The following is a 7122-nucleotide window of genomic DNA, read 5'->3' as shown; positions in this document are numbered from 1 at the left end:
TTTTGTTCTTTGTTTCAAACTTTCAGTGGATGTTTGTTCTTCAACCCTTGTAAAAACCCAGAGCACTAGCTAGTTCTCTTCTGAAAAGCGTGACATTTAAGGTTGTCCTTGCCGTTATTATTACAGAATATGGAGATTGAAGATAGTGGTTCAGGGTCAGACACGCCTGAAATAGAGATGGGTTTTCCTGTTGCTGGCGGTGGCAAGCGAGGAGATGAGTCGGCGGTTTACTTGGTGTGGGAAGATGTCACCGTGGTGCTGCCCAATTTTGGGAAGGGACCAACAAAGAGATTGCTCCAAGGGCTTAGTGGGTATGCTGAACCAGGCAGAATCATGGCTATCATGGGTCCTTCTGGGTCTGGCAAATCCACCCTTCTTGACTCATTAGCAGGTACCCAGTTCTCTGTGTATAGGGTGCAAGTTAATGTTCATGTTCAGCTTATTGCAGGAATTTCTTTAATTTGTCTAAGATCTCTGCATCATATACTTCAAATTCGTTCTTAAATCACCCCAAAATAAAAAAGATTCAGTTGCAGTAAGTAGCCCCTACATTCAAGAAATGGCACTTCCTTTCTTAGATTCAATGTTTTTGGTTGATTTGTATACTAAAGGCAACCTATATTAGCCAAAAATGGAGACTTCCCAAGTTTCAGAGCTTCAAGTTCCCATGCCAACTTCTTTGCTGATCTTCAGCACACTGAGAAAGGCTACCTTTTAGATTACATGAGATTGGTACTTACCTGGTAATCTTTGTGGTTCGAACAGGGAGACTGGCTTCAAATACTGTTATGACTGGGAATGTTCTCATCAATGGGAAAAAGAGAAGTTCAAACTATGGAGTTGTTGTGAGTATTATTAGCAATGTAAACACTTAAAATTTAAGGACAGTTCTTTCAATTCCTCTCAACTTACTAGTGTTCCCTTGTCTGTGTGAACTCAAATTTCTCAAGGCTTATGTGACCCAAGAGGATGTACTGTTAGGGACACTCACAGTTAGAGAAACAATAACTTACTCAGCTCATTTGAGATTCCCATCTTCCATGAGCAAAGAAGAGATAGATGAAGTGGTAGAGGGAACAATTACAGAGATGGGTCTTCAAGACTGTGCAGATAGAATGATAGGGAACTGGCACCTAAGGGGCGTCAGTGGAGGTGAAAAGAAGAGAGTAAGCATTGCACTTGAGATCCTTACTCGCCCCCGCCTTTTATTCCTTGACGAACCCACCAGTGGACTTGACAGTGCTTCAGCTTTCTTTGTGATCCAAACCCTTAGAAATGTTGCTCGTGATGGGAGGACTGTTATCTCTTCTGTCCACCAACCAAGCAGTGAGGTGTTTGCTCTGTTTGATGATCTGTTCCTACTTTCAGGAGGTGAAACTGTTTATTTCGGAGAAGCTAAGATGGCTATAGAGGTGTGGAACTTTTAACTTTGGTATATCTTAGAAGAGACTAATTTATAAATTGATAGCATGGGTTTGAACATTATTTTTCTGTTGCAGTTTTTTGCTGAATCTGGCTTCCCTTGTCCTAGTAGAAAAAATCCTTCTGATCACTTCCTTCGTTGCATTAATAAGGATTTCGACACTGTAAATGCCACTCTAGTTGGATCTCAGAGGATCCGTTTTCGTGTAAGTAGTTTCATTATCCTTGGATCACTAGACTCTTGATTTAATACAATCTCACCACTTTCTAATAACTTGTTCTTCATTATTTGTTTTTTTTTATAGGAAATTGAGTCAACATCTGATCCTATAAATGAAATGCCAAGTGCAAGGATCAAGGAAATTCTTGTCCAGAAATACAGATCTTCGGAGTATGGAGCACGGACACGAAAAAAGATGCAGGAAATCTCACAAATTGTAAGCACTTTGAACTAAACCAGAGACAACACATTTCATATTAGATGTTCTTGGACGTGGGAATGCAGTCTAAGTGGGTGTTCTCACTGGATGGAATTGCAGGAAGGACTTGTTGTGATATCAGAAAATGCCAGTGATGCTAGCTGGTGGAAACAGCTAACCACATTGACGAAGAGGTCTTTCATAAACATGTCTAGAGATATTGGGTATTATTGGCTAAGGGTTGCCATCTACATATTAGTTGCAATCTGTGTTGGTTCAATCTACTTCAATGTTGGAACTAGCTATTCTGCAATCCTAGCCAGAGGTGCATGTGGTGCCTTTGTGACAGGCTTCATGACATTCATGTCTATAGGAGGTTTCCCATCTTTTGTTGAAGAAATGAAGGTAACCAATCTCAAAATTCTTTACAGGTAAAACAACTACATAGTCAATCGAGCTTCCATAGTCTCATATTATGCTTTTAAATCAGGTCTTCTATCGCGAAAGGCTCAATGGCCATTATGGCAATGCAGTGTTCATCCTATCAAATTTTCTCTCATCATTCCCTTACTTGGTTGTGATCAGCATCGCTGCTGAACGGTTTCATTTTACATGACAAAATTCAGTACAGAGTTCAGTCACTATGCATACTTTTGCATTAATCTTTTCAGTTGCATTGCTGTTATAGAGAGCTTAATGATGGTTGTTGCTTCATTGGTACCTAACTTTCTGATGGGAATCGTAATTGGAGCTGGAATTATGGTAAGAAAACTATCCCAATTCTAATTGTCGTCAGCATTGCCTGTGGTACCTTTGAGTCTCTCCACTTAAATGTTTAAACTTTTACTTCATTCAGGGAATTTTGATGTTGACCTCTGGGTTCTTCCGTTTACTGCCTGATCTTCCCAAGCCCTTTTGGCGCATTCCAATCTCCTACTTAAGTTATGGATCCTGGGCATTACAGGTATGTTCATATGAGAAGTGGATTTCCTACAAGCAAGAGATTAAGCCATGGAATTTTAAAAACTTTTATTGTAATGCAGGGTTCATACAAGAATGAGCTAGCTGGAGTTGAGTTTGATCCCTTAAATCCAGGTGATCCAAAACTGAAGGGCGATGTGATCATCCATACCATGTTTGGTATCAAAATGGATCATTCAAAGTGGTTAGATGTGCTTGCTGTTTTTATCATTTTAATAGCTTACAGATTGCTCTTCTATATCATTCTTGAGCTTAAGGAGAGGACATTACCAGTAGTCAGAGCATTCTACATGAAGAGAACCATCAAACGCCTTAATAGGAGGTCTTCATTCAGGAAGAAACAATCCACTTCAAAGCGATTTCCAACCTTACATCCATTATCTTCTCAGGAGGGTTTCAACTCCCCAATCCCTTGAGAGACCCTAAAAGAAAAAACCCATTTCAATCCACATCATACGAACTACAATAGTGTTATGTGTTTTGCTGTTGTTTTGGATTTTTGTATGTAAACTACATTTGCATTTACATGAAAGAAATAAATATAAAGTGAAATTGTTCAGCTTTTATTGTAAATAGAACTTTCTCCCATTTGTACTGTTCTGAAATTGTATATCACCATCCCCTTAGTTAATGATTAGTTTGGTTTTTACTTGTTCTAAGATATAGGAGGAGTAAAATCATTCATTAAATGGTTTCTAATATCTCAAATGGAAACCAATTAATAAATAGTTACATTTAAGGCATCTTCTTCAAATGGAAACCAATTAATACTTAACAACCTGCATATAGAATTAGGGAGTGCTTCAAAGTCATTTAAGGAGAGATCAAGGTACCTTAATCGTTGCAACTGGTAACCTATGCACTTGGGCACTTCCCTCATTCCTAATCCACTTAAATCTAGCACGCACAAGCCTTGCAAAGGTGAGATGAATCCTGTTATAAACTTATGATCAAGTTGAGGAGGATTATCAAGTCGAGCAAGATCATGCATCAAATCATGCAAACAGAAGTAAAGTAACTCCACCCCAGACAAGAAAAAAGAAACGAACATACACACAAACTCTAGTCACTTGTCATCACTGAAATATTCCTAGTTCATCCAAATAGTCTAAGCAGGTTCTCAATAGGTTGAGTAGTTTTGTTTACTGGGTAACCTTAAGTTGACGATTGAATGGAGTTCAACGAGGACTCAGAATATTTAAGATACGTTTGTGTGAGTCTATTGCTGTTGCTCGAAAAATAGTATACTATTACACTTGCAAGTAGCCAAGTATGTGATGGGTCATGTTTTTAAAATTTCAAGATTTTCAAATTGACTGGCTGTGGGCTCTAAACTGTTAAGAGATGTTTTCTGGGGCATTTTTGAGCATTAGCAATTTGATCTTTCTCCTAAGATAGGGCTTCCACATGTTTTCTACAAATACATCTTTTTGTTTGGAGATTGGTAAAAAATGATTATGGCTGTAAGGAAAGTGGTTCTTCTTCCTTCTTTATAGTCATAACATGGACTATGATACGAGTCATATGACTGTAAGGTACTTCTCATCAATTACATAACATGGAATACAAAATTCATGACACTTCACAACAATCGTAATTGAACATTAGATTTTCCAGTTGATTTTTACTGAGAATCAATTTAAATGAACAATTTAGGTCTGGAGGCTTCAAAAATTTGTACAGGAGGTCATGGTTGCAAATGGTAGCAAACTATGCTTGAAGTGACAAATGCAAGAAGTTTGGCATACAATATCTATGATTTGGCGGATATGTCCACCACAGCTCTTAAATTCCTTATTGAAAATGAGATAATTACTAGAAGAACTTTGGTTTGTGAGATCCCAGAATTTTTCTTTTGAGAGAATTCACAACTAATAAACAAATGGATATGACAGTCAAACACATGTAGAATTGCAATATTTTAAAAATTCAGTCAAAAGAATGATGTGAACAAATGACTTTCAAGCATTCCATATAGAAACAGAAGGAGAAAAAAAAAATTTCAACAGAAAGGAAGTAAATGACCGAAGAATACAATAGGAAACAAATGAGGAAATTCTATAAAGCAAATGGAGAAATCAATTTCTAATGTTATTTGAACTTTTCAAATGAAAAACAGTAGAAACGATATATTAAAATAAATCATACCTTACTTCCCTTAAAACTTCTCAACGGTTTTGGAGGGCAAGATGACAACAAAATGCTATCGAAAAGGAAAATAGATGAAAACACATGACATGTATTTGTTGGGCCCTTCCCTTCCACATTTTTTTTTCTGCAAATTAGAAGAAAGCACAGAAGATCAAGAAATATTTATTTTCATATACAACATTCGGTTTTTACTTTTTAAAATTTAAAAAAGAAAAAAAGAAAAAAATGGGGAGAGGGCGGGTTTGACCTGATTAGTTAGCCTGAAAGTAGTAGCTGGTGCAACCTTCTTGTGAGCTGGAAATAGTACCATTAATGATTCTCCCTCACCCTGCTTGTGAGTACCCATCGCCACCACCACTTCTTCATGGCATATAGACTCCAAGGCAACTAGCTGAACTAGACAGAGACGCTTAAGGCAAGGAGATTCACCCAATCAATGACAAACTTTTGACATTTGGAAACACCTCTAGAGAAAGAGTCACTACATTTGTGAACTGGGAACAAGAGTTTAATGGCATCTTGACGCCTCTGTAACCTCTAATTTGCAAATCCTTAACATTTGGATGTGGTTGTAGATTTCTCAACACCAATAGATCATGATCATCTTTTTCTCCTTTACGCAGATTCCAAAACAGTGACAAAGATTGAAGTTGTGACTTGTCCTTCAAATTTGCTTCCGTTGCATCTCTCGCATCTCGTACATTCTCAAGTCCATAAATGAGTAAGTGCCCTCCAAGCTGGTTTAGGCCATATTGCATATAGAATTAGGGAGTGCTATATAACTTTCCCAATCATTCCCACAACCCGGAAACAGAATTTGCAGTGGCATTTGAAGAAGCCACACTAGTAAGCAATAGGCGACTTGGTTCAATGTTTCGAGGAGTGTGGAAGGTGAAAAGGGTAGTTTATATTGGTTCGGAGAAGAAACTGCGAATTGCAGCGAATTGCAGCTTCATGAGTGTGAATTTGCTACCAACATTGTAAGAGAAGAAGAAATCTTCAATACAAGCAAAGGATCTTCTCTCAAGTATTTTGAGTTCAGGGCATTTAGCTAGATGAAAACTTAGTAACAAACATGGTGATCAACTTTATCTTAGCTGGTCGTGATACTACATCAACAGCATTGACATGGTTCTTCTGGATACTTTCCATGAATTCTCATGTTGAAAATGAGATCTTGAAGGAGATATTAAAGAAGAGACTAGAAGGGGTTGATCATTTTGATGAGGTGAAGAATATGGTTTACACTCATGTTGCTCTCTGTGAGACCATGAGGCTTTACCCACCAGTGCCTTATGATGACAAGCAAGCAGTGAGCAACGATGTGTTGCCAGATGAAACTGTAGTAAAGAAATGAATGCAAGTGATCTATCACCCCTATGCAGTTGGAAGGATGGAGTCATTATGGGGAAGAGATTGGGCTGAATTTCGTCCAAAGAGGTGATTGGAGAAGGAGGAGATTACAAGAAAATGGAGATTTGTGGAAAAGGATCATACACATATCCAGTCTTTCAAGCAGAGCCAAGGGTTTGTTTAGGGAAGGAAATGGCGTTTTCGCAAATAAAGAGGGTGGTAGCCGGAGTTATGAGGTAATATCCAGTGGTGCCAGGGAAACCTCCTTTCATTTTGGTTAGGGGTGTCAATTTATAGTCCGAACCGTTAAAACCGAACCGCACTAGCCCGTTATAGCTAGAACCGGCCTGAACCGAACCTTAATGGGCCGTAATTGGGCTGAGGGTTGTGGAGCCCGCACCCATTTTACAACATGTTTTGTAATTTTACATTAAATAGTATTTAAATTATTATATTACTATTAGGTAGTTGATATAGACAATTAAGCATGAATTCAAAGATCAAATAGTCATTTTACTACTTAATAACTAGGTTCTTGATTTCTATAGAATGTGTGGATTTTTTTTAATGGAAATTGACCAATAGCAACTTTGCTTTCTATATAATTTTTGCTTTTGTCGTAGGATACTCATTTGTTTTTTATCGTTCTTTTTTTTACACACTATAAACCGTTAGTCAACTTGAATCTAAACCATTAGCCCAAACCGTTAGTTAGCCCGAACCCAAATCGCATCAAACCGAAATTAGCCCAAAACCGTTATTTTGCTAATGGGCCGAGTTTGAGCTAGGTGTTTTT

General features: G+C 37.9%; 2 pseudogenes across 1 annotated transcript; both read left to right on the top strand.

Annotated features, from left to right (window-relative positions):
- On the top strand, positions 1–3444 carry LOC149001772 (ABC transporter G family member 15-like; annotated as a pseudogene). The gene is made up of 9 exons (XR_016170342.1): positions 1–391; positions 766–845; positions 951–1412; positions 1500–1628; positions 1728–1859; positions 1962–2246; positions 2332–2603; positions 2698–2805; positions 2885–3444. The product of XR_016170342.1 is annotated as an ABC transporter G family member 15-like (transcript).
- A 1090-nt stretch (positions 3445–4534) lies between these two features.
- LOC149001771 (cytochrome P450 94A2 pseudogene) lies at positions 4535–6623 on the top strand (annotated as a pseudogene).
- Positions 6624–7122: the final 499 nt, after the last annotated feature.

This window comes from Hakea prostrata, chromosome 10 (genome assembly GCF_041222555.1).
Source record: "Hakea prostrata isolate BN-2017 chromosome 10, UWA_Hpros_2, whole genome shotgun sequence".
Lineage (NCBI taxonomy): Eukaryota > Viridiplantae > Streptophyta > Magnoliopsida > Proteales > Proteaceae > Hakea > Hakea prostrata.
The sequence above is the reverse complement of the archived record's forward strand: the minus strand, read 5'-3'. Positions and strand labels throughout refer to the sequence as shown.